Source organism: Lynx canadensis, chromosome B2, assembly GCF_007474595.2.
Source record: "Lynx canadensis isolate LIC74 chromosome B2, mLynCan4.pri.v2, whole genome shotgun sequence".
NCBI classification, from domain to species: Eukaryota; Metazoa; Chordata; class Mammalia; order Carnivora; family Felidae; genus Lynx; species Lynx canadensis.
In genome coordinates, this window is record NC_044307.1 from 113,030,760 (window position 1) to 113,056,069 (window position 25,310).

At 35.8% G+C, this 25,310-nt stretch overlaps 1 protein-coding gene across 3 annotated transcripts in view; it reads left to right on the plus strand.

The window, feature by feature from the left end:
• The window catches only part of NKAIN2 (sodium/potassium transporting ATPase interacting 2), a 993,755-nt gene that overhangs the window by 913,059 nt on the left and 55,386 nt on the right, over window positions 1-25,310 (plus strand). The window lies entirely within an intron of this gene.

A 25,310-nucleotide genomic window follows, 5' to 3' on the forward strand; every position in this document is an offset into this window, starting at 1 on the left:
ATAAGAACTGTTAGGGGAAAGCAGATACAGCATCTAACTCCTAAAGGGTATCTCCCACAGCAATGTGGACAGTGCCAGGCAAACAGTGGCTGATCATCTATTTATTTGTGTATTCAACAAAGACTTATCAAGTAGTCAATGTGTGCCAACTACAATGCTATTGACATTACAATAGAATTTTATAAGTAAGGTAAAAAATTTTCTTTAATCTCATATTATAACATGCTGTGGACAATTTTTTTACGTCATCAATTCCTAGTAAGGGGTTCAGAAAATTATTTTAACTTAATAAATATTAACTACAGATCTAGTCTATAAGCATATCATATAAAATATTAATTTAACATTTAGTATTCCAATGATCTATGCCTAGCATGCCTATCCTTCGCACAGAAATTCCCTTGGTTCTCTCCTCACTTCCTTCCAGTCTTTACCGACATGACATTTTCTCAATGAGATATATCCTGGCCACCCTATCTAATATTGCAGCACACCACACACACACACACACACACACACACACACACACACACGTCTTATATCCTTTCCTGCTCTATTTTCTTCCTTAGCACTTATCACTATCTAACATATATCTATTTAACTTATTTATGTTTTTGTCTATTTCCTTCATGAGAATTTAAACTCCATGACAGCAGTTTCATTCAAAGAGTATGTTAATACTTGCACAAATGGTACACCACAGTAAATGTAATACAGTGCTTATTGAAGAGGAGATGTACAAAAACAGAAAAGTGACAGAATACACATGATCCCCTGTGCCTTGATTAGCCCACAGAGAGGCAAGCTTTGACTGGATGCAAGAACTAAAAAAAGGACAATGTCCTTGGGCTATTGTCTGTAGTCCCAGGAGAGGCAGAGGGAACAGGGAACACTGAGTTGATTCTGATAATAATTATAGCCTCCTGGTCAGAGAGTGACCTTGCTAGAAATGGGTTAACATTTTCATTGAGCCAGATTCCTTCTAGTCTACCAAAAAGGAAGAACCTTCAGGACCTTCCAAATTTAATTTCCTCAGTTCACTCTCAGGTCTATGGGATTTCAATGTGTATAAGTCTCTTAATCAACTGTGACAGACACTAACTCATTCTGGTGTTTAGGAGTTGGGTGTTAAGTGTCCCCTGCAACAGAGTCAAGTAAAGACTGCTAAATCCAATATTACTATGAGTTCAGGTTAAGAGCCACTGCACTGTTTGTGACAATCTTAGAAAGGTCTTTGAGTCTGGCTGTCCATATCTGCAGTAAAAATGAGTTGTTCAAACCTCCCCACCACCCTCAAAAGCTTCATTCACTTTGCAAGATTATCTGAGTTTACAGCCAATCAAATGGGGCCCTTAACACATCTTGGGAATGAGCTAAGAATTTTTCTCTGCTTTATCCACTGTTATATCAAAGTACTTAAAATGATTTCTAGCATACAGTAGGCACTCAATAAATATCTGTTGTATGAATTAGTAAATGAGACATGGCCAATCAATGAAGTGTCTTGCCCTCAGTTGTTTGTCTCATGTTTGTATAATCACTAAAAATACGAGAGTTGTGTATTTCAATACAAGAGTTTATTGCCAGTTTAACCATTTATATATTTCCAACCATGAGAATGACTGCCAATAGCAAAAATCCTTATAATAACCAAATCCCAAAATATGAAATATAATATCCTGCTATCACTGCTATCACTATCATGGTTGAGAATAGTTACTATACATGATGGGCTACTTAAATGCTGGTCTTTTTCTTCACATCAGTTGGCCCTACTTGACCTTACATAACCCCATCATGTCATATGAGATTCTTGTTAAACTCTTGTTATTTCTAAGGCACCCTGAAACTATGAGTATGATGCCACTCATCTTTTTTTTAATAGATTCTTTCAGACCCTCATCAACAGGTTTGCACTCATCAGCTCTCAAACACATTTTTTCTCTTATTGCCTAATATTATATATTTCTATACCACATAGCTTGTATCTATTCATTTTTTAAAAGTTTTATTTATTTTGAGAGGGAGGGCAGAAAGAGAGGGAGAGCGAGAATCCCAAGCAGGCTCAATGCTGTCAGCACAAAGCCCAACATGGGGCTCAAACCCACGAGCCATGAGATCATGACCTGAGCCGAAATGAACGGTTGGTTGCTTAGCCAACTGAGTCACCCAGGCACCCTTCTTTTCCTTTCCTCTTATGCCAAGTAGTCTCTTAATTCACCTATGTATTACCTTCTGTGAATATATTTTCAAACATTTCAACACTTCCTTACTTCATTTTCTTTAACCGACATTCTCAGACATAACCTTCTCTTTTCATTGTAGCATTTTCATTTATAAATGCAATACAATTTATCAAAGGAGCATCTTGCACCATCCATCTTTGTTGTGGTAACCATATAAGGTCTATTAGCAATCTGAAGGGGGAGAAAGGAGAGTTAAAATATTATTAATCAATTCTGTAGTATTTTTCATTATAAATCCATTTGACTAGAGTATCATAAATTCTGAAGAAACAGAAATGGGAAGGAGAGATAGGTCTTCAAAAATGTGCAGATACATACCTTCTTATCTCAACTTCAGCTCATTTGGTTCATCTCTGTCTCACTCTTGTTCTCAGTCTCACTCTTGGTCTCTCATCTTTCTCTATTTTTACATTTAGATAGAATCAATAGATATTCAATGTAGAAGCGTTAATAGTTTATATTGGTTTACTATGGCTGCCATAACAAAATACCACTGAGTAGGGAGCTTAAACAACAAAATTTTTTTTTCTCACAGTTTTGGAGTTGAGAAATCCAAGATCAAGGTGTCAGTGGGTTTGGCTTCTCCTGAGGTCTCTCTCCTTGCATATGATGATCCCCTCATTGTGTTCTCACATGGTCTTTCCTTTGTGTATTTGTGTCTCTCTCTGCACCCAAATTTCCTCTTCTTTTTTTTTTCTAAAATTAACATTTATTTATTTTTTGAGAGACAAAGAGAGACAGAACATGAGTGGGGAAGGGACAGATTGAGACACACACTCAGAATGTGAAGCAGGTTCCAGGCTCTGAACTGTCAGCACAGAGCCTGAAGCAGGGCTCGAATCCAAGAACTGGGAGATCATGACCTGAGCCAACATCAGATGCCCCAATGGACTGAGTCACCCAGATGCCCCCCAAATTTCCTCTTTTTTTCATAGTATGTCTTCCTTTTATTTATTTATTTTTTATTATATGATTCCATTTATATGAGGTATCTGGTGTTTTTTTTTCATTTTTTTTTAAATATAATATATTGTCAAATTGGCTAACATACAGTGTGTAAAGTGTGCTCTTGGTTTTTGGGGTAGATTCCCATGGTTCATTGCTTACATACAACAAACACCTAGTGCTCATCCCAACAAGTGCCCTCCTCTATGCCCATCACCCACTTTCCCCTCTCCCCCATCCCCCCATCCACCCTCAATTTGTTCTCTGTATTTAAGAGTCTCTTATGGTTTGTCTACCTCCCTCCCTGTAACTATTTTTTCCCTTTCCCTTCCCCCCATGGTCTTCTGTTAAGTTTCTCAACATCCACATATGAGTGAAAACATATGATATCTGTCCTTCTCTGACTGACTTATTTCACTCCGCATAATACCTTCCAGTTCCATGCACGTTGCTGCAAATCCAAATTTCATACTGGATTGGGGCCCACCGTCGGGCCTCATTTTCATGTAATCACCTATTTAAAGACCCAATCTCCAATATAGTCACATTCTGATGTACTGGGGGTAGGACTTCAACATATGAATTTTGGGGGACACAATTCAGCTCATAGCAAAGCTTATAGTAGGGACCAATGAAATCATAAAAGATGTAATTCAAAGTATGTAGAGATAAATATGATGAATAATAAGTATGGTGTGTTTCTGGCTTCGTTGGTTAGATGTTTATTGGTTTGTATTAGAAAGAAGTGGGAAAAGACCTGGACCACAAGAAGATAATTTGGCTTTAAAGGGTAGGACTTATATGGTAAAATAGGGGAATAGATAAAGGGAATCAATCGCACACATTCCCAATGGCAGGAAAATATGTTATAAAGAATAAAGATCTGCCTGGAGCACTGAGTATTGGGGAGTGGTGATTTGTAGGAGCAGGAGTAGGATCCTCCTTGCATAGAAAGAAGTGTGGAAGGATATAAGACTGGACAAGCTAGGTAGGACTTTATTATCATGCTGAGAAATTTGGATTTTACTATTAGTAACAGGAACTTATTAAGGTCAAAGTACTCTTGATGGTTCTATTATTTACATATATCATTCATTTTTTTGAAACTGTTTATTAACAAAAATCTAAATTCTAAAGCATTTGGCTTCCTTCTAATGTCTAAACATTTCCTATTTCATAATAACACCCAAATTCAGTTGAAATTTTCATATATGAATCCTTAGGAGCCCAAACCAATGATTTGCCTCAGTTACATGATCACCTTTCACAAATTCTAACACCCTTGGATCCCTTATATCAGTGTTCATCAAACAATGGTTTTTGGTCCCCTAGCCATCCATGGATTTATTCTCAGGAGTTAAAGAAAAGTTCTTTAGGTTCCTAATGTGGGGTTCTTGAAGATGGGAAAGAAAATAGATATCTTACTTTCACTAACTTTTAACTGAAATATGACACAGAATGTTGGTGACACAATAGACAGATATTTTTATAGGGCATTACAATTGCTGTGAAAATATGGAATATTTTTATGCCCATCACTAATTGAAAACTACAGAAGTTATCAAACTTGATATTGCTAGATCTTATTACTTATTGAGTTAATAAAGATGCACCTATATCAAACATGATTTTTAAAATATTTTATTGTTATAATTCTATATAAAAATCGGTTTCCTCTGTAAGCCTTTGACTTTAATTTTTATGCATTTAAAAACATTGTTCTGAGAAGAGGTCCATAAACTACACCAGTCTGCCAAAGGATTCTACAGGATAAAAATGGTTAAGGATCCATGCTTTAGAAGGGGTCTATATATTACTCAAGTTTAAGAGTAGGGGAGAACTGCCTTGTATTATTGCTCTTCCTTGATGTAAGAAACTTGTATTTAGGCTTTTGCTTTGACTACTAACCCATCTATTTCTGTATTTATCAGACTTCTCTGAGTCGATACCTCTGAGCCTTCCTAGACAGCTTCTTATCGCTTGAAAGTTGACTGTAAATGGATTCTTTTATTTAGTTTACCCTGGAGTCAGAATAGGCAGGAAGAAATCAGGTTGAGAGGAGTAAAGCATACTAAGGAAAATTCTATCAATTAAATGTTAATGCAAAAAAAAAACACCCTTTATTTATTCTCTTGATTTTTATTACTTTAAGGTAAAATTCAGCATATTGAATGAACTTATCACAAGGTTGCCGAAACGCTTGCAACTTTTTGGCACATCCTTTCACCAGGTTCCGCTAGGGATAAAATGTAAATATATAGCTTCCACTTAGCCAACTCCCAGATAATATTTTTAAAGGTAATGAAATAATGTCTGAGCTCCTCAGATGGAAGCTGTTACATAAGTACAAGCTACAATCATTATCAGGTTCATAAATATTCGGATATTCAGCTCTCACTGAAACATTTCACATTCTTTTCAAATGATCTGTGCATAGGAAAATGCAGTCAAAGCATGTTGCGGTGAAAATGCCCTTTCCCCTTCCTTTCTGTAGGAAGTAATAGTCTCAGTGAATAGCCTGCTGAAATTCCAATGGCTTTATCAAATGAGACCCTGACCAGGCTGTCCAACAATATTTAAAGCCTCCCTTAGCGATTTCATTGCATTCACAGAGAGCCCTCAACAATCAAGAAGGAAATGTGTGTGTTGCTGTTTCTTGGCTCACTTTAGTGCCTGGTTTTATCAAGCTGCTGCACAGCACTTCTGTCCTGAAAGACGCCTGTGTGACTTGGATTCCATTTCACAGAGTCACACTGGATCCTCTTATGTCTCGCCAATTAAATTATCTTCTCCAGCCTTTATTCCTGCCAAAGAGGTTCAGGCTGAGATTAGGTCACACTCCTCTTAAGTTGTTCTTTGAAATAGTGTGGGAGGCCTCATGGAGAATATGAGTATGCATGAGTATTGATGCCTAGTCTTCCCTAGCCTTCAAGGTAGAGAACTGAATTTCTTTGCAGGTGTTGTTTCTGTCGTATACCTCTGCCCGAATCTCTAAAAACCAAAGAATGCTCTATAATCTTATTAAATTAAATTACAGCACTACCAAAAACATGTGGTCAATGTAACATTGCACTATCCCTGCGCCAGTTGAATTACCGATCAGGCATTGCAGAAGCTGAAAGAGAATTCTTAAATTGGTCCTCTGAAGGGACTCTGGAGGCCAGCTATTGATCCCATCTCGTGTTTTTACAGAGCTGTCTCCATAGTGCTACACATCTACAACAAAATTAAGTGTTGGTGAGCTATCTTGATATTTGCTATTTTGCGTGTTTTGCATCCTGCACTTTGCCTCGACTTTTTCTTTCCCAAGAGAATGTTATGGGAACAGAACTAAGATAATGGGTGTTTATTTTAAAGAAAACATGAGGTATAATAATTGAGCTTGTAGTGGATTTCATATGAGGTTGAAGGTATCAGTTTTCCATGAAGAGCCACTGCAGCCTCAAACTCTAAACTTGCAGGAGACTGTGGAGCCTTCTCTATAAAGCGTTTGTTTAAAGTGCTTCTTGAGACTGTTGAGGTTGTCAAGACGAATTTTACTTTTGCTGCATACAGTGAGAGGCAGAGGACCTAAGGTTGCCTTATAAGAGTGGACACAAGACCAAGGAGCCCGGAGGTGTGGTGCTCAGTTCCACTCACAGCATACTAACTTCTGAAACACCAGCTTTCTCACTCGTCCCTCCCACACATGCCCTCTTCTGCCTGCTACCAAAATCAGTCATGGATTGTATAAGTGCCTCCATCATTACTTTCTGTTTCTGCTGCAACGTCCTCTTGGACCCTGGGGGCTTCCGTGTTCCTACCCCTGCAGGTGATTTCACGTTTAGAGAACACATTGCCCTTATTGCAGAGATTGTAAACACACAGGTAGCCCTTACTTAATTGTGTGCAGACACGGTTTCTGGCGGGGTAGAATATTATCATGAGGGCAAGATAGGCTGTAGATTATATGTTTTTCCAGAACTGGCCCTTTTTATTAACTATTCTTAAACCAAAGAATCATTTTAACAGAATGAAGGGTTGGAAATGTTTAGACTAAGGGACTGAAAACAGAGATGATTGAGAAAACTTGCTCATCTTTCAGTATTTTCCTTTGAGGTGTCTTTCTTATTTGAAGTACAGGACATACTTTGTATTTCACGTCTTAAACTGTGCTTCATGCCAACTTTCTCTGTTACTTCAGGTGTTAATGAGGGAGGAGGAGAAGGAAGAGAAGCAATACTATTCACTTTTCTGTTTTTTGACAGTGCTGTACCAAAACTTCTCGACAAAAAATAGATTTTGCTTTGTGATTCTGTAAGGTCTTAGCCACCAAAGAAATACTCGTGGCATGAAGGTAATCAAATGGTGCTCTTGCTTTCACGGTTAAGGACATTGTCACATTCAGCTTCTACGTGAATATTTTGTTTGTTTTACTTTTAAGTATTGGAGGAGGGTATGTAAGACATCAAGTGCTCAAAGATGCTTTCTTTTTCCTTTTGCCAGACCACACATACACACACACACACACACACACAGAGTCATAATGCTTGTACAAGATTCTGCAATGTTTTTCTTCCTGCCCAGTTTTTCTTGAGTCCCACCTTTCTGTCGTGTGATCCCCTAACTTGCCTCTTCCATCTTTTCTCTATATTCTGCCATTCTAGTCAATGAGACATCCTTACAAAATGCCTTCTTATATATGTTCCAAATATATGTGCTCCATATATATGTTTGCTAGTTTTAGTTATAATAGCTAAAAATGAATTAGGTGAAACCTTAGCTGTGTTCAGATATGTAAAAAATAAATTTCCAATTCCTGCCAGAACTAAGTACTGATGCCCTTCTATTGACTTAAAACAGCATTTTTTTAAATTTTTATTTGAGTATAGTTGACACATAATGTTGCATCCATTTCAGATAAACAACTGACTAATTTGACAAGTTTATATGTTACGCTGTGTTCACAAGTGTAGCTACCATCTGTCTCACTACATCACTATTACGGTATCACTGACTGCATTCCTTATGCTGTGCCTTTTATTCCTGTGACTTGTTCATTAAATGACTGGAAGCCTGTATCTCCTTCTCCCTGTCACCATTTCACCCAACCCTTCACCCCTCTTCCCTCTGACAACCATCAATTTGTTCTCTGTGTTTATATGTCTGATTCCGCTTTTTGTTTATTTATTCGTGTGTTGTATTTTTTTAGATTCCACTCATGAGTGGAATCATATGATATTTGTCTCTCTCAGTCTGACTTATTTCACTTAGCATAATACCCTCTAGGTCTATCCATGTTGTGTTAAATGCCACGATCCCATCCTTTTTGGTAATTGTGTGCTATTCCATTGTATATATACACCACACTTTCCTTATCTATTAACGGACACTGAAGTTGCTTCCTCCCATGTGTTGGCTATTGTAAATAATGCTGCAATGAACAAAGGGGTGTGAAAACTTTCTGAATTCATATTTTTTGAAGTGGAATTATTGACTCATATATTTCTATGTTTAATTTTTTGAGGAATCTTCATACTCTTTTCATACTCTTTTCATGTTCAACATCTTTTCATGTCTGTTGGCCATCTGGATGTTTTCTTTGGAGAAATATCTCTTTGGGTCTTCTTCCCATTTTTAAATTTGATTGGTGCTTTGGGGTTGAACTGTATAAGTTATTTATATACTTTGGATATCAATCCATTATCAGATATGTCCTTTGCAAATATCTTCTCCCATTCAGTAGGCTGTGCTTTTGTTTTGGCAATGGTATCCTTTGCTGTTAAAAAGCTTTTAATTTTGATGTAGTCCCAATAGTTTTTTATTTTGTTTCCCATGTCTTAGGGGACATATCTAGAAAAATAGCATTTTAAATTCATATTCTTATTCAAGTGATTTTTTTTTCAGATTCCTAACTGACCCCAGCATCCCCTTTCAACCTTAGCTGCCATCACACTTACACCTGCTCGAGATGTTCTAACCCCACTGATTTTCTTTCTAGTCCCCAAATCATGTCAGACTTCTTTGTACCTTGTAGATTTTGCACTTGCTAAGCTTTTTACCCAGAACGCTCTGTCACCTTATCTTCACAAGGCTGGTTCCTTGTTGCCAGTTAGGTCTCAGTTGAAATGCTGCCTTCTCAGGAAAGTCTTTAATGACACCCAACCCAAATATAATTCTTCTCACATCAACCTTTATCAGACTACCCCCTTGTATTTTTTTATAATACTTATCATTGTCTGACATATCATGTCTGCTTATATTTATTTATTTTCTTGGAATTTTTGCAAATGGAATTTTATTTTAAATATACTTCAGGAGTTAGCCATTTAAAGGATTCTTTTAGACAGCCTCCTTGTGATCATTCTTTACACTTCATAGTTCTGTATTTTTTATATTCTTGGCCCATACCATTTTTTAAAAGCAAAAATCATTTGTAATTTTCTTTCTTTTTTTAATGTTGTAGCTCTTTTTTTTAACTAATGTTTATTTTTGAGAGAGAGAGAGAGAGTGAGAGAGAGAGAGCACGCAAATGGGGGAGGGGCAGGGAGAGAGGAAGACACAGAATTTGAAGCAGGCTCCAGGCTCTGAGCTGTCAGCACAGAGCCTGACATGGGGCTTGAACTCACCAACTGTGAGATCATCACCCAACTGAGCCACCCAGGTGCCCCATTAATTAATTAATGTTTTAATTTACATCCAACTTAGTTAGCATATAGTGCAACAAGGATTTCAGGAGTAGATTCCTTAATGCCCCTTACTTACCCATTTAGCCCACCCCACAACCCCTCCAACAACCCTTTGTTTGTCTCTATATTTAAGAGCCTGTTATGTTTTGTCCCCCTCCCTGTTTTTAATTATTTTTGCTTACCTTCCCTTATGTTCATCTGTTTTGTATCTTAAATTCCTCAGATGAGTGAAGTCATATGATATTTGTCTTTCTCTGACTGACTAATTTTGTTTACCATAATACCATATAGTTCCATGTAGTTGCAAATGGCAAGATTTCATTCTTTTGAATTGCTTAGTAATACTCCGTTGTGTGTGTGTGTATATATATATATATATACCACTTCTTCTTTATCCATTCATCTGTCGATGGACCTTTGGGCTCTTTCCATACTTTGGCTATTGTTGATAGTGTTGCTATAAACATTGGGGTGCATGTGCCCCTTCAAATAAGCATTTTTGTATCCTTTGGATAAATACCTAGTAGTGTAATTGCTGGGTTTTATTGTTTTGAGGAATCTCCATACTGCTTTTCAGAGTGGCTGCACCAGTTTGCATTCCCACCAGCAGTGCAAAAGAGATCCTCTTTCTCCCCATCCTCACCCATATCTGTTATTGCCTGAATTGTTAATGTTTGCCATTCTGACAGGTATGAGTGGTATCTCATTGTGGTTTTGATTTGTATTTCCCTGATGATGAGTGATGTAGAGCATCTTTGCATGTGTCTGTTGGCCAACTGGATGTCTTCTTTGGAAAAGCGTCTATTCGTGTCTTTTGCCCATTTTATCACTGGATTATTTGTTTTCTGGGTGTTGAGTTGGTAAGTTCTTTATAGATTTTTGATACTAATCCTTTATCTGATATGTCATTTGCAAATATCTTCTCCCATTCCATCAGTTGCCTTTTAGTTTTACTGATTGTTTCCTTCTTTGTGCAGAGGCTTTTTATTTTGATGAGGTCCCAATAGTTCATTTTTGCTTTTGTTTCCCTTGCCTCTGAAGACGTGTTGAGTAAGAAGTTGCTGTGGCCAAGGTCAAAAAGGTTTTTGCCTGCTTTCTCTGCTATGATTTTGATGACTTCCTGTCTTACATTTACGTCTTTCATCCATTTTGAGTTTATTTTTGGTATGGTGTAAGAAAGTGGCTCAGGTTCATTTTTCTACATGTTGCCATCCGGTTTTCCCAGTACCATTTGCTGAAGAGACTGTCTTTATTCCATTGGATATTCTTTCCTGCTTTGTCAAAGATTAGTTGGCCATATGTTTGTGGGTCCATTTCTGGGTTTTCTATTCTGTTCCATTGATCTGAGTGTCTGTTTTTGTGCCAGTACCATATTGTCTTGATGATTACAGCTTTGTAATATATCTTGAAGTCTGGGATTGTGATGCCCTAGCTTTGGTTTTCTTTTTCAGGGTTGCCTTGGTTATTTGGGGTCTTTTCTGGTTCCATACAAATTTTACAATTGTTTGTTCTAGCTCTGTGAAGAATGCTGGTGTTATTTTGATAGGGATTGCTGTTTATTTTTTAATTAAGATATAATTTACATAAAATAGAATGGACATATTTTGTGCACTCACTCTCTCCAGTCAATCTTTGTTAGACCACCATGAGAGACAACTGCTATTCTTATTTCTATCAGTACAACTTAGCATGCCAATGCTAACACCTTGATTTCAGCAAAATCATACAACATATGTAATTTCATGTTTGCTTTCTATCACTCAGCAAAATTTACGTTGGTATTAGTAAACTGTGTTTTTCAAGGAATTTGTACTTTTTATCTAAGTTGTCAAATTTACTAGCATAATAGTCTCTTATTAATATTTCAGTAACTGCAGGAACTACAGTGATATTTTCTCTATCATTAGTGTTATTGGCAAGATTTTTCTTTTAGTTTCCTTCTGGTTGCATTTTTAGGGGTATATCAATTTTATTAATAATTAATTTTATTTTATTAATATTTCCAGCCAATATTTGACTTTGTTGATATTCTCTATTTTTTTGTGTTGTCCATTTCATTGGTTCCATATTATTTCCTTTCTTCTATTTTTGGTGGATATATTTTTTTTGAAACTTTTAGTCAAAATCTAGATTATTCATTTTAAACCTATTTTGCAAAATTAACTTTTTATCAGAGCTTTAGCTACATTCCATACATTTTAATATTATGTGATTTCATCAACATTAACTTTAAAATGTCTTCTAGTTTTCTTGACCCATGGGCTATTTGAAGTGTGATACTTAATTTTGAAAGATTTAGTAATAATTATTTAGATGTCTTGTTATTATTAATTCATAATTTAATTATGTTGTGGTCAGAGAACATACTCTATATGATTTCAATACTTAAGAATTTGAAGGACACCTGAGTGGCTCAGTCAAGCTCCCAACTTCAGTTCAGGTCATGATCTCACGGTTCATGAGTTTGAGCCCCAAATGGGCTCTGTTATGACAGCTCAGATCCTAGAGCCTGCTTCAGATTCTATGTATCCCTCTCTCTCTGCTCCTTCCCCCACTCATGCTTTGTCTGTCTCTCTCAAAAATAAATAAACATTTTTTAAAAATTAAAAAAATAGTATGTGACACTTTCATATTTTGCTTTTCCATTCTGTATCTTCTGTTGCCATTTTAGCATACCATTTTGTGTCTCTTAAGGATAACTATAAAGATTGCAATCTGCCTTCTTAACTTACATTGTATAACATAAATTAAAATTATGCCATTTCATATTTAATGCAAAAATCCTTAAAAAATGTAACTTCAGGGTCTCGTGCGTGGCTCAGTCGGTTGAGCATCTGACTTCGGCTCAGGTCATTATCCCATGTGTGTTCGAGCCCTGCATGGGGCTCTCTGCTGTCAGTGGAGAGCCCGTTTCGGATCCTAGTCCCCCGCCTCTCTCTGTACCTCTCCTGCTTGCTCTCTCTCACTCAAAAATAAACATTAAAAAAAAAAAAAACATGGGGGGGCCTGGGTGGCTCAGTCGGTTAAGCATCCAACTTTGGCTCAGGTCATGATGTCACAGTCCGTGAGTTCGAGTCACACCCTGGGCTGTGTGCTGACAGCTCAGAGCCTGTAGCCTGCTTCCAATTCTGTGTCTCCCTCTCTCTGACCCTTCCCTGTTCATTCACTGTCTCTTTCTGTCTCAAAAATAAATAAACTTTAAAACAACAACAACATGTAACTTCATTTAAATCATTCTCCTTTGTATGTTGTTAACTCCTTTGTATGTATGTTATGTATGAAGAATAACATATTCTTCAATATGTTATTACTTCCACAATTTTTTTCTGAAAAAGAAAGGCCATTTATTAAATGACAAGTTGATAGCTGCATAATAATTGATAAATCAATAAATAAAATTCAATACACACTAACTTTATATCTCACCAAAATGAATTCTGGAAGGATAAATGAGTAAACATTTAGTAAGTTCAAATCATAGAATACCCAGATTTAAATTATTCAGGTATTTGCACATACAAAATTCTTTATGGTTACATACAAATTTTAGGATTGTTTGTTCTAGGTTTGAGAAGAATGTTGGTGAAATTTTGATTGGAATTGCATTAAATGTGTAGATTGCTTTGGATAGTACTGACATTTCAACAATATTTATTCTCCCAATCCATGAGCATGGAATGTTTTTCCATTTCTTTGTGTCTTCTTCAATTTCCATCATGAGCTCTCTATAGTTTTCAGGATACAGATCTTTAACATCTTTGGTTAGGTTTATTCCTAAGTATTTTATGGTTCTTGATGCAATTGTAAATGGGATCAGTTTCTTTATTTCTCTTTATGTTGCTTCATTATTGGTGTATAAAAATGCAACAAATTTCTCAATGTTGATTTTGTACCCTGCGACTTTGCTGAATTCATGTATCAATTCTAGCAGACCCCAAATAGCCAAGGTAATATTGAAGAAGAAAACCAAAGTGGGAGGCATCACAATGCCAGATTTTAGCCTATACTACAAAGCTGTAATCATCAAGACAGTATCGTATTGGCACAAAAACAGACACATAGACCATTGGAACAGAATAGAGAATCCAGAAATGGATCCACAAACGTATGGCCAACTAACCTTTGACAAAGCAGGAAAGAGCATCCAATAGAAAAAGAGTCTCTTTAGCAAATGGTGCTGGGAGAACCGGACAGCAACATGCAGAATAATGAAACCAGACCACTTTCTTACACCATACACAAAAATAAACTCAAAATGGATGAAAGACCTACATGTGAGACAGGAAACCATCAAAACCCTAGAGAAAACAGGCAACAATCTCTTTGACCTCACCTGCAGCAATTGCTTACTCAACACATCTCCAAAGGCCAGGGAATTAAAAGCAAAAATGAACTATTGGGACCTCATCAAGATAAAAGCTTCTGGATTGCAAAGGAAACAATCAACAAAACTCAAAGGCAACCAATGGAATGGGAGAAGATAGTTGCAAATGACATATCAGATAAAGGGCCAGTATCCAAAATCTATAAAGAACTTACCAAACTCAACACCCAGAAAACAAATAATCCAATGGGCAGAACTGGATCTGCCCATTTGCACTGTTGGTGAGAATGCAAACTGGTGCAGCTGCTCTGGAAAACAGTATGGAGTTTCCTCAAGAAATTAAAAATAGAACTACCCCATGACCCATCAATAGCACTACTAGGAATTTATCCAAGGGATACAGGAGGGGTGATGCATAGGGGCACATGTACCCCAATGTTTATAGCAACCCTTTTAACAATAGTCAAATTATGGAAAGAGCCTAAATGTCCATAAACTGATGAATAGATAAAGTAGGTGTGGTTTATATATACAATGGAATACCAATTGACAATGAGAAAGAATGAAATCATGCCATTTGCAGAAACATGGATGGAACTGGAAGGTATTATGCGGAGTGAAATAAGCCAGTCAGAGAAAGATATCATATTTTTTCACTCATGTTTGGATCTTGAGAAACTTAACAGAAGACCATGGAAGAAGGGAAGGAGAAAAAGAAGTTACAGAGAGGGAAGGAGGCAAACTGCAAGAGACTTTTAAATACAGAAAACAAACTGAGAGTGGGTGGAGGGCTGGGAGAGAGGGGAAAATGGGTGATGGGCATTGAGGAGGGCACTTGTTGGGATGAGCACTGGGTGTTATATGCAAGCCAATTTGACAATAAATTATATTTTAAAAATGCTTTAATTTTTTTTAATGTTTATTTATTTTTGAGAGATAGTGTGAGCCAGGGAGGGGCAGAGAAGGAGAGAGAGAGAGGGAGACACAGAATCTGAAAAGGCTCCAGGCTCTCAGCTGTCAGCTCAGAGCCTGATGTGGGGCTCAAACTCAAGAACCATGGAGATCATGACCTGAGGCAAAGTCAGATGCTTAACCAACTAAGCCACCCAGGCACCCCGTGCATGTACAAAATTCTTTTAAGTATTTAAGTCATAAAACAAAACAAGCTCAAGATATCAACTTATTTTTTATTGAGGTATAATAGGCACAACATCATCATAGTTTCAGGTATACAACATAATGATTCAATTAATATTTGTAAAAATTCCAAAATGATCACCACAGTAAGTCCATTTAATATCTATCATCATCCATAATTACCAAAATTTAGCTTGTTTCCATGTTTTGGCTATTGTAAATAATGCTGCAATGGACATGGGGTTGCATATGTCTTTTTGAATTAATGTTTTTCCCCCCTTTGGACAAATACCTAGAATAAGAACTGCTAGATCATATGGTAGTTCTATTTTTAATTTTTTGAGGAATCTCCATACTGTATTCCAACATGGCTACACCAATTTGCATTCCCATCAACAGTTCACAAGGGTTTAAATTTCTCCACATCCTTGTCAACACTTATTATTTCCAGTTTTTTAATGACTATTCTAACAGACGTGAGGTGATATTTCATTGTGTTTTTAATTTGCATTTCCCTGATGATTAGTGATGTTTAACACTTTTCATGTACCTGTTGGTCATCTGTATGTCTTCTTTGAAAAAAAATGTCTACTCAGATCCTTTGTCCATTTTTTATTAAACATATTTTTATTAACGTTTATTCACTTTTTGAGAGACAGAGACAGAGCATAAGTGGGTGAGGGACAGAGAGAGAGGGAGACACAGAAACCAAAGCAGGCTCCAGGTTCTGAGCTGTCAGCACAGAGCCTGACGTGGGGCTCAAACCCACGAACCCGTGAGATCATGACCTGAGCTGAAGTTGGACGCTTAACCAACTGAGACACCCAGGAGCCCCCCTTTGTCCATTTTTTAAATCAGATTGGGTTTTGTTTGTTTTTTTCTCTTTTTTTGTTTTTGTTTTGTTTGTGTGTTTTGTTTTTTGTTTGTTTTGTTTTTTTGTTTTTTTTTTTTGTTTTTTGTTTTTTTTGCTATTGAATGGTATAAGTTCTTTATATGTTTTGGATATTAACCCTTTATCATCCATAAGATTTGAAAATATTTTCTTCCATTTTGTAGGTTGCTTTTGCATTTTGTTAATTATTTCTTTTTCTGTCCTAAAGCTTTATTTATTTATTTATTTGTCCAAAAGCTTTCAAGTTTGATGTATTCTTATGTGTTAATTTTTGCTTTTGTTGTTTGTGCTTTTGGTGTCATAGCCAAAAGCTATATTCTTCCCTATGTTTTCTTCTAGGAATTTTAATGTATAGGGTTTTTTTTAAGTCTTTAATCCATTTAAAGTTAATTTTTATGACTGGTGTGAGGTAGGTGGTCATTTTCATTGCTATGCTTAAGTCAATTAATTATCTTTTAAAGGATGGGGAAAAAAAGAAAAATAATATTTACCTACATGTTAAATAATTCCAGTATTTTAATGTATATCCTAGTATCATTTATCTTCAACTAAAAGAACTCCTGTTAATAATTTGAATAGTGAAGATATGCTGGAAACAGTTTTACTCAGAATTTATCACTGTCTCATTTGGAAAAAAAATTTTTCCTGGATATGGAATTCTAGTTTGACAATATGTCTTTTTTTTTCATTACTTTAAAAATGACATTATTTTTTCATCTAGCCTCTATTGTTTCTGATGAAAAGTCAAATATTTTTCTTATCATTTCCTCCTCTCTGCTTTTAAGATTTCCTCTTTAGGAGTTGGGTACAAGGTGCCAACATAGCAGAATCCTGAGCTCACCTCCTCCCATGGACACTTCAAATCTACAACTACATACAGAATCATTCCCTCTGAAAGAGACCTGAAAATTCAATGAACAGAGCTTTTACAACAAAGGATAAAAGGACAGCATTGAGACAGGAAAAAGAGGCAAAGACACAGACTCACCAGGGAAAAAACATACCCCAGCTGTTGTGAGTCACAATTGGTAGTGATAGTGAACATACAGAACCTTAACCTGAGGAGCAAGGGATTGGAACTTTACGTCAGGGAACTCAACCCTTAGATCCTTCACAGGAGAAAAAGCTCCCAAAACACTGGGCTTTGAAAATCATTGGGGATTATGTTCAGTAAAACTATAAAACTGTAGGGAACAGAAAACCCACTCTTAAAGGGCACCTGGGTAGACTGACTCAATCTGGATACCAGCACAAAAGCACCAATTTGAAAAGTGCTTAGACCAAAGGTAAAGGAGACCCATTTACTAGTATTTAAGCATCTTCCTGAGGAGCAGGAAACAGCAGGAACTTTGTCCAGGGACTGAGACACTGGCATGAGCCATTTTTTTTTTTTTCAATCACAGTCTTTCTTACTAATACTGGCCCTGGCAGGTGCCATTTTGGAATTTTTCCTGTAACCTTCTCTTGCCTATGGCTGTGCCTTGCTGAGAGCCCCACCCATCAACACACTGCAGCTGTCATAGGCACACCCTACAGATAGAGACCAACCCCATACAAAAACATGCCACAGCAGCTGAAGACATGTTCCAGAGGAGACATGCCACAGGTTGGTGATGACACCAACTTCATCCACCAATGTGCCAGAGACATGCTTTCACCACATCAGAAAGGTACACACAACCCACATTAGGGTAACTCCTTGAGCACCTGGCTCTGGTGACCTGAGGAGATTGAGCTTCTTAGCCCCACAGGACATCTCCTACATAAGGCAACTCTTGCAAGACTGGGAGAAGTAGCTGACTTATCTAATACATGGAAACAAATGCAGAGAGTACAACAAAATAAGGACACAGAGGAATATGTTTCAAAAGAAGAAGATAAAACATCAGAAAAAAAAACTAAAAGAAATGGAGTTAAGCAATCTAACAAATATAAAGTTCAAAGTAATGATCATAAAGATGCTCACAGGACTTGAGAGAAGAGTGAATGAATTTAGTGAGAATTTTAACAAAGAGATAGGAAGTATAAAAAAAAAAAAGAACCAATCAGAGCTAAAGAATAAAATAACAAAGGAACTACAAAATAGCCAGAAAACAATTAACAATATGGCAGTAAGTATATACTTATCAAATGTTACTTTAAATGTAAATAGACTAAATTCACCAATCAAAAGTCACAGAGTAGCTAAATGAATACATAAACAAGACCCATCTATATCCTTCCTATAAGAGACTCACTTCAGAAGTAAGGACACACACAAACTGAAAGTAAAAGTATTGAAATATATATTCCATCAAATGGAAATGGAAAAAAAAAAGAAAAAAAAAACAACTGTAACTATACTCATATCAGACTAAATATACTTTAAAACAAAGACTGTAATAAAAGACAAATACATTATATAATGATAAAGGGGTCGATCCAATAAGAAGATATAACACTTAAAAAGACACATGCACTCAAAGTGGAAGCACAAAACTATTTAAAGAAAATATAAACAGAACCAAATGAGAAATTGAAAGCAATACAATATCAGTAGGAGACTTTAACACTCCATTTACATCAATGGATACATTATCCAGACAAAAAATCAATAAGGAAATATTGACCTTAAATGACACATTAAACCTGATGGAATAGACACACACAGAACATTCCCTCCAAAAGCAGTGGAATACATATTCTTCTCTAGAGCACATGGATGATTCCTCAGACTAGATCACAAAACAAGTCTCAATGAATTCAAGAAAATTGAAATCATACCAATCATCTTTTCTAACCACAACAGTATGAAACTAGAAATTAATTACAAAAAGAAAATGGAAAAAACACAAAAACATGGAAATTAAACAACATGCTGCTGAACAATCAATACATTGATGAAGAAATAAAAGAAGAAACTTAAAAATACTTAGAATAAATGAAAACAGGAATACAACATGCCAAAATCTATAGGATGCAGCAAAAGTAGTTTTATGGGAGAAGTTCATAATGATACAGGCCTACTTCAAGAAACAAGGTAAATCTCAAATTAATAATTTAACCCTACACCTAAAGGAACTAGAAAAATAAAAACAAATGAATCCCAAAGTTAGTACAAGGAAGGAAATAATAAATATCAGAGCAGAAATAAATGAAATAGAGACTAAAAAGATAGTAGAAAAGATCAATAAAACTAAGAGCTGTTTCTTTGAAAAGATAAAATCAGCAAACCCTTAGCTAGATTGACCAAGAAAAAAAAGGAGAGAGAATGCAAATAAATAAAATCAGAAATGAAAGAAGTTACAACTGATACCACAGGTATAGAAAGGGTCATAAGAGACTATTATGAACAATTATATGCCAACAAACTGGACAACATAGAATAAATGGATAAATTCCTAGAAACATGACAATTTTCCAAGTCATGAAGTAATAGACTGACTTACTAGTAAGGAGATTGAAACAGTAATCAAAAACGTCCCAACAAACAAAAGTCCAGGACCAGACACTGGCAAATTTTACCCAACATTCTAAGAATATTTAATACCTATAATTCTCAAACTTATCCTAAAACTTTAAGAGGAGGGAATGTTTCCAGTTCATTTTATGAAACCAGTCTTACTATGATACCAAAGCCAGGACACTACACTGGACACTACAGAAAGGACACTACAAAAAAAAAAAGAGAGAGAGAGAAAGAAAATTACAAGCCAATATTGTTGATGAACATGGATGCAAAATCATCAACAAAATATCAGCAAACTGAATGCAACAATACATTAAAAGGATCATACACCACAATCAAGTGGAATTTATTCCAGGAATGCAAAGTTGGTTCAACATGCACAAATCAAGCAACATGATATATCAGGTTAACAAAATGAAAGACTAAAAAAAAAAAAAAATCATGATCATCTCAAAGAATGCAGAAAAAACATTTAAAATAAAAACTTCCAACAAAGTAAATATAGAGAGAATATACTTCACCATAATAAAGGCCATTAGGACAATTCCATAGCTAATATACTCAGTGTTGAAAAGCTAAAAACTTTTTCTCAAAGATCAGGGACAATACAAGAATGCCCACTCTTGCCACATTTATTCAACATAGTATTGGAAGTCCTAGCCACAGCAATTACACACAAAAAAAGGAAAAAAAATTCCAAGTCAGAAAGGAAGAAGTAAATATGTCACTATTTGTTGATGCCATGATAGTATATACCAAAAAACCTAAAGACTCCACCAAAAAACTGTTAAAACTAATAAATAAATCCAGTAAAATTGCAGAACACAAAAATTAATATACAAAAATCTGTGACATTTCTATACATTTATAATGAAACATCAGAAAGAGAAATTAATAATTCCATTTATAATTACATCAAAAAATATCTAGGTATAAATTTAACCAAGGAGGTGAAAGATCTATACATTGAAAATTATAAGGCACTGCTGAAAGAGATTGAAAAGACACAAATAAGTGGAAAGATATATTGTGTTCTTGAATTGGAGGAATTAATATTGTTAAAATGTCCATAATATTCAATGCAATCTACAGATTCAATGTAATACTTATGAAAATTACAATAGAATGCCTTACAGAACTAGAACAAATAAGTTTAAAATTTGTAACCACTAAAGTTCCCAAATATTCAAAGCAATCTTGAGAAAGAAAAACACTAGAGGTACTATGCTCCCTGATTTCAAACTATACTACTAAGGTATAGTAATTAAAACAGTATGGTATTACTATAGAAACACACACAGAGACAGTGGGACAGAATTGAGAGCCAAGAAATAAACCCACACATGTATAGGCAGTTACTCTACAACACAGGAGCCAAGAATATGCAGTAAAGAAAGGACTCTCTTCAAAAATGGTATTGGGAAAACAGGACAGTCATATGCAAAAGAATGAAACTAGACCAATATCTTTCATCATACACTGAAATTAACTCAAAATTGATTAAACACTTAAATATAATACCTGAAACCACAGAATTCTGAGGGGAAAACATAGGCAGTAAGCTCTTTAACATCAGTCTTAGTGATGTCTTTGTGGATCTAACTCCAAAAGCAAGGGAAACAAAAGCAAAAACAAAAAAAATGGTACTATATCAATCTGAACTGCTTCTGCACAACAAAGAAACCATCATCAAAACAAAATGTCAAAAATAAAGGAGAAATATATTTGCAAACCATATGTCCAATAATGACTTAATATCTAAAATATATAAAGAACGTATATAACTCAACAACAAAAAATGTAATTATTTAAATTATAAAATATGGGCAAAGGACAAGAATAGACATTGCTTCCAAAGAAGACATACAGATGGCCATCAGACACATGAGAATATGCTCAACATTGCTATTTAGAAAAAGGCAAATGAAAACCATAGGAAATAGCACCTCATACCTGTTAGAATGGCTATTATCAAAAGCAAGAGATAACCAGTGTTGGCAAGGATGTGGAGAAAAGCGAACCCTTGTGTACTGCTTATGGGAATGTAAATTTGTACTGTCACTGTGGAAGTAGTGAGATTCCTCAAAAAATTGAGTAGATTTTTTGACCCAGCCATCCCACTTCTGTGTATTTACGAAAAACAAAAACACTAATTTAAAAAGATATACGCACTCCTGTGTTCATTGTAGCATGATTTTCAGAAGCCAAGATATGAAAGCAACCTAAGTGTCCATAAATGGATGAATGGAGAAAGATGTGCTATGTTTATAGGACCGGATACTACTCAGCCATAAAAAGGAAGGAAATCTTTCCATCTGAGATATGGATGGACCTTGAAGGTATTATGCAATGTATTTAAAATGAGTTAGATAAAGAAAGACAAATATCATATATTTTCACTCATATGAGGAATCTAAAAAAGAAACCAAAAACAAAAACAAAGGAACAAACAGGACAACGCAAAAACAAATCTCCTAGATACAGAGAACAGACTAGTGATTATCAGAGGGGAAGGGTTTGACAAGTGGGTGAAATGGGTGAAGGGAGTCAACTGTATGTTGATGGATGGTAACTAGACCTGTGGTGGTGATCACTTTGTAGTGTATGACGATTTCAGATTATGAAGCTGTACACCTGAGGGGCACCCGGCTAGCTTAGCCAGTAGAGCATGCAACTCTTGATCTTGGAATTGTGAGTTTGAGCCCCACACTGGGCATAGAGCTTGCTTTAAATGAATGAATGAATGGATAAATGAATGAGTAAATGAATAAATAGATTACCTATAAAAAATAAAGCTGTACACCTGAAACATATGTGTGTGTGTGTGTGTGTGTGTGTATGAAGATTTCCTCCTTATCTTTAGTTTTCAGCAGTTTGACTATGATGTATGTACCTAGGTTTCACTTTCATTGCATTTCTTTGTATTTAATATTTACTGAGGTTATTGTACCTGTGGATTGTTTTCTTGAAAATAAAATTTAGCTGGGGAGCCTGGGTGGCTCAGTCTGTTGCGCGCCCAACTTCAGCTCAGGTCATGATCTCACACTCCGTGAGTTTGAGCCCCCACGTCGGGCTCTGCGCTGACAGCTCAGAGCCTGGAGCCTACTTCAGATTCTGTGTCTCCCCCTCTCTCTGCCCCTCCCCTGCTCATGTTCTGTCTCTCTCTGTCTCAAAAATAAATAAAAAATATTTTAAAAAATTAAAAATAAAATTTAGCAAATATTTCTTCAAATTTTCCTTCTGTCCCATCCTCCATCTATTCTCTTTCTCAGACTTCAACACTGTCTCTGTAAGACACTTTGATAAGATACTGTCCCAAACATCATTGAATCTCTCTTGGTTTCTATTTTATTCTCTGTGCTTTAATTTAGATAGTATAGATATTGTACTGTCTACAAGTTTAATGATCCTCTCTTTTGTTGTTATATAGAGTGCATTTAATCCCATTCAATAAATGCTTGATTTCAGATATTGTATTTTTTGGTTCTAGGGTTTCTATTCACTTCTTATTACAAATCTCTCCTGAAATCCCCTCATTTCTTCATCTATTATAACAATCTTTTTCTATATATTCTTTTTAAAATATTATTAATAGTTACTTTCAATTCTCTATTACAAAGTTCCAAAACCTGGGTCATTTTTTATTCTATTCCTAGTTTCCTCTTCTCACATTTTCCTGTTTCTTCACATGCCTAGTAATTCCTGATGTATACTAGACCTTCTAAATAATACTAATTGTATTAATTTTGGTGAGTTCTTTTTTACCAGGGAGTGAAATGACTGGCAGAGTATTTTAAATTTATAGAGGATTGGTTTTATACTTTGTTAGAGTGGGACTATGTTGGTTTACCAGCTAATTCAAGGAAATCAGTCCCAGGACATAATCTTAACTCTATGTGGAAACTCTGGGTATTAACCAAGAACCTTCAGCTTGGCTGGACTTGAACTCCATTTTTTTTTTTTTTTTTTTTTTTTTTTTTTTTTTTTTTTTTTTTTTTTTTTTTTTTACCTTTGCAGTTGAAATCTCTGCTTACCTCTTTAGCCTTCCACCTATTGTTTTCTTGAAAAGGGCTTAGCCAAGTGTCTGAAAGAATTTTGTAGGCAGATTTTGGTATCTTTCCTGTTGCCCTATCTGGAGGTCCTGAACCCATCTTCTGATCCCTGAGGCAAATGAAGCTATCATTTCCAACTTCAATATTAGCTGATCCACACTGTGCTGGTCCATTTATTTATTGGACCATTTGTATTTTACTTGTATTATTGCCTGGCTTCTCCCACTAAAGTATAATTTTTGGAAGAACAGATTCCTTATCTGGCATCACTGTATTTCAACACTTGATGCTACGCATAGCATGTAGTAGACTTTCAAGAAATAACTACCTATTAGCGTTTTACATCATGGGCACCGGGGTGCTCAGTTCATTAAGTGACAAACTCTTGATTTCAGCTCAGGTCATGATATCTAGGCCGTGAGATAGAGCCCTGCATAGGATTCCAGGCTGAGCATGGAGTCTGCTTGGAATTCTCTCTCCTTCTTCCTCAGCCCCTCCCCCACTTGTGTGTTCTCTCTCTCTCTCTCTCTCTCTCTCAAAAAAAAAAAAAAACATTTTACATCATACCATATGACAATGGCTTTATATTAACACTATAATTGCATTAATCTTTGCAATACCATTAAAAGTAAAATAAGAAGAATGTTTGTATCCCCGTTTTGCAGATAGAAAAAAAGTCCAAAACACTTAAAATTAAAGCGCTAATCATTTATATTAAGGAGGATGTCTTTAAAAACTGAGTATGTGAATTTATATTATTTTTAGATGGGATATAATGTGTGAAAGTATGAAATATAACAGACCAGGGTGGAATGAATTGATTCCTTATTAAGGTGACACACCCATCCTCACTGCGAAGGAAAGCATGTACATATTCTACATTTCTGTCAGCGTGGAGAAATAATAAACGTTCCCTCCGAGCGTGCTGAACAGCCATGTCAGCGAAGTTCTTCCCTCTCCATCAAGACATCAATCTCACCTGTCACCTCAGCAGCACTCATTGGCCATTCTGTGAAACTTCCATCTTAGCCATTTGAGAGCCCAGAATCCTAACCTTCACCATCAGAAAAATCACAAACAAGACTGTCCTGATCCTACAGTGCTTAAGCTAAAAAAAAACAATATCAAAACCTTCATATGCAACACTTTGGAGGTAACTATAAACAGATGTTAATCACCGAATACACCTTCTCTATCATTTCCTAGCTACAAGAATTGTCTAATTATTCATACTTCAAAATTTTTCTACCTAAGGGAGAAAACTCCTGTTTGATTTTTTTTCTGCCGTATTTGCAGCATTTTAATAACTGGTATGGTATATGAAATAAAAATTGAGAGCTTGTCCTTTACTGGGTTGTGCTTCTTTCCAGAGATGGAAATATTGATGCAAATGCCATTTAAATGCCCATTTTATAGTGTCACACTTACAACGATATTTTGGGTCATCACAGTCATTGGAATTCACTCACCCCTCAGAAAATATTTCATTTTGGTCATAACATCACATTTTTCCTCTCATGCAAAACGAACAATCCATAGTCATATGTTGTTTCTTTCTTTAAGCCACAGTTTCTAAATTGAGTGTCTAGCATTTATAA